The sequence below is a fragment of the Callithrix jacchus genome, chromosome 4 (genome assembly GCF_049354715.1).
Source record: "Callithrix jacchus isolate 240 chromosome 4, calJac240_pri, whole genome shotgun sequence".
NCBI lineage: Eukaryota > Metazoa > Chordata > Mammalia > Primates > Cebidae > Callithrix > Callithrix jacchus.
In genome coordinates, this window is record NC_133505.1 from 17824962 (window position 1) to 17828839 (window position 3878).

The following is a 3878-nucleotide window of genomic DNA, read 5'->3' on the forward strand; positions in this document are numbered from 1 at the left end:
CTGGGTTCAATTGCTGAGGCAATTCTCCTGCCCCAGCCTCCCGAGTAGCTGGGACTACAGGCATGCGCCAATACGTCCAGTTATTTTTTTGGTATTTTTAGTAGAGACAGGGTTTCACCATGTTGGCCAGGCTGATCTCGAACTCCTGACCTTGTGATCTACCTGCCTCTGCCCCTCAAAGTGCTGGGATTACAGGCGTGAGCCACTGTGCCTGGCCTTATTAGATAACTTTTATTTTGGTCCAACTTTTCCACACCTGCCAGGATCCAGTGATGGATTTAGATGGAACTCCTTGTGACAGTGAACTGCTCGAGAAAGCAAGCTGGGAGCTTAAACTTCGCTATTAAGAAGGCATCAATGGAATTTCCAGCTACCTTACTTTGAATTCTACCCTTAGCACATTGGAGATAACTGACCTTTCTAATTCTCTAGAGAGACCCACCGACCCGCCAAAAAATACAAGAAGGAAAGTTAAAAGGCAAGAAAGAACCACACAGATCAAAACCAATTGTGTGGGAAGAAAAACATATAATGGACCATCAGTTCACTGTAGTTTTCTAAAGGAGACACTTTATTCCCTAAAGACGTATGTTTAATACTGCTTTCAGTACTGGAGAATGTTTCTCTGCTGTTAACTCTTATTATTAACTAGAATCTCCCAGGGAGCAGGGATTCCATCCAATGCCCTATGGTGTTTTCTGTCCCATGGGACTGTCTGGCATTTCCATCCCCTGTGAAACACTTAATTGTACCATAGAGTGGGGCTGAGGCTTCATGATCTGGGCATGCTCAGTTCAGAGGGGATAGCTCAGAAGTCTGGTAAACATAAAGTGAGAACTGAGAGTTAGCAGGTGAAGGGAACTGTCAGAGGAATATGTGCTCTCTGTTTCTGAAGAAACTGAGAGAAGAAACGCCCTAACAATGCTATCAAATGGTGCTAAATCGATTACAGTGTATGTATGTAGTTCCCAAGTTAATTTCTTCTGCCCTACAATTGAAGCCTCTTCTGATACTCATGTTGAGTTGCAAGGGTAATGCTGTTAATGGGTTCACTGTATTACAATAGCAATGTGTAGTTTATGTTTTTATGTACACAAGGGTTACGCCTGACGTAAAATCATGTGGTACTGACATGCTATCTACTAGGCGTTTGCTCCATTTGCATTAATTCTGTTAATTCCCTAAAGTAGGTTTGAAGGGTTCCAGTCAGCATTAGCATGGAACCCGCAGCATTGTATCTGAGGAGCCACAATACACATGGCATTGTGTGTTTATCTGGAGCTGCACACACACAGGGGGCTTTTTCACTAGAAACAAGTATTTTAGTGAGGTCTCCCTGACATGATCTCTGTGGGTAAATTCTATTGAAAGCCGAGTTTCTCAGTCCTGGCTGTACATTAGAACTACCCAGGAGTTCTGGAAAATCCTTGTGAGTGAGACCCACCCAGACCAATTAAGTCAGAATCTCTGGAGCATAGGACCCAGGCATCCCTAATTCTGAAATTCCCCCAGGCAATGCTAACTTACAGCTAGGCTCGAGAGTCAATATTTAGAGTTCTGATGAAGATGATGTCACTTTGGTTTCATTTTGATGGATACAATGTGCAGGTGCATGCAGTCCTCTGTAGCAGAACTTGTATTCTGTTCAGAAAGCAGTTACCACTGTTGCTGTACCTGCTCTCATAATCACAAGGTTGACTGAGGGAACCCTTTATCATGTCACTATCTAGTAAAACTCATCAAAGTCCACTACCTTTGCCTATTATAGTTTTGTTAACAGTAAAAATAGAATCAGCTGGACACGGTGTCTCACACCTGTAATCCCAGCACTTTGGGAGGCTGAGGTGGGTGGATCACCTGAGGTCAGGAGTTCGAGACCAGCCTGGCTAACAGGGCGAAACCCCATCTCTACTAAAAATACAAAAACTCAGTTGGGCATGGTGGCGTGCACCTGTAGTCCCAGCTCCTCAGGAGGCTGAGGCAGGAGAATCACTTGAACCTGGGAGGCAGAGTTTGCAGTAAGCTAAGATTGCACCACTGCATTCCAGCCTGGGCAACAAGAGAGACACTCCATCTCAAAAAAAAAAAAAAGAAAGAAAGAAAGAAAGAAAAAGAAAGAATCATAATATCAGACAAGAGTAGAGTATATTAGTTAAATATATATTGAATATTGTAAGAGTAGGAGATTATACAGATATTAAAAGCAATTCTGCAGATTAGTTTAGTTACATTCATTCATTTAGCAAGTATTTATAGAGAAACCCTGGTAATCTAGGTTACAAACAGTAATCTAGGCTGTAGGCATAAAGTAGTGAACAAGAAAGAGATGTCCACATTGTTTAAAGGTTTAAAAACAGCATATTTTATAACATATAAGCACAAAACTATGGAGGCTTTACATTTAAAAATATTAATCAAGATAGTTATCCCTGTGTGATGAATTTTAAATGATTTAAAATTTTCCCTTTTGGATATTTTTTTCCTAGGCTGGGCATTTATTCCTCATGTAATTCTAGGTACAGAAGACAGATGTTTGATTCCATTTCTCAGATGTCTTTTAGCCCTAATGGAAACACGTTAAATGACTTATCACATAGCAGAACCCGTCTAACTCTAGCATGTGGTTAAAGGTGGGAACATGGCTGGGCAGAAAAGTCCGTGACAAGATTTTTTGTTTCTTTTTTAAGAAGGAGTCTCACTCTGTCGTCCAGGCTGGAGTGCAGCAGTGTGACCTTGGCTCACCGCAACATCCACCTCCCGAGTTCAAATGATTCTTGTGCCTCAGCCTCCCAAGTAGATGGGATTATAGGTGTGCGCCATCACACCCAGCTAATTTTTGTATTTTTAGGAGAGATGGGTTATCGCCATGTGGGTCAGGCTGGTTTCGAACTCCTGACCTCAAGTGATCCCTGCCTTGGCCTCCCAAAGTGCTGGGGTTACAGGGATGAGCCACTGTGCCCTGCCCAAATGAAAACTTTTGATGCCTCTGGAAACCTGGCAGCGACAAGCCTGACTACTGAGGTTTAAAGTGTGATGAAAAATAATTACATTCATTCTCCCAGGCTTTTCTTATTATTTGCTTGTTTTTCTGTGTAAGAACTTGAGATATTAGAGTCTCAAAAAGTATTCATTGAATAGATGAGTTAATGATTTGCAAGGTGGTTGAACCTGTGCCGAATCATTCAAATGCAATATTGAAAGTAGCCACGAGATGGCGAGAATGCTTAAAAAGTAAAGAGACGAATAAAAATCTCACAATCGGCCGGTGGGTGATGTGTTCCCTTGCAAATTGCCATTAATGTGAGCTCATTCACAGACATGTAATCGTCAGCCTAAGGTGTCTTCTCTCCTTTGCCCGTGCTCAGCAGAGAGTACAGCTGACATCAGATAAATAGAGGGGCTCTGGAATCTTCTTTCCCTGAAGGAACAGGGCTGCTTTACTAAATATGGAGGCCCATGTGACACTTGACTTAGCAAAGGGCTCCAGCCTTGAGTGAACTGCCTGTATGGAGAGCTGTTTGTCCCTGTGGGAGAAGTAGCATCTGCAGTCATGGTGGAGGAAGAGAAGAGAAAATCAAACTGTATTTTTTTTTTTTTGCCTTTGATCAGTCAGAGGGCTGGAAAAGAGTGGCTGACAGACTGGTTGAAAGATATTAGCAGTATGATCATGCTGAAGGTTTCAGAGGCTGGGGGTACAGCAGGTCACAAGGGAGGAGGAAGCAGGGGCCCCCCAAAATGCAAGTAGTAAACAAATCATATAGTATATAATAATGAAGGGATCACAAGATCATCTTGCATGTATCTTAAACCTGTCCAGGGATTCACTTTCCAGTTTATGAATGAAAGCAATTGAACCTTAACGCAGCATTAGAAAAAAA

The 3878-nt window shown here is 42.3% G+C and overlaps 1 protein-coding gene across 15 annotated transcripts in view; it reads right to left on the minus strand.

Annotated features, from left to right (window-relative positions):
• The window catches only part of PHACTR1 (phosphatase and actin regulator 1), a 586860-nt gene that overhangs the window by 401152 nt on the left and 181830 nt on the right, over positions 1 to 3878 (minus strand). The gene's annotated exons all lie outside the window — the stretch shown is intronic.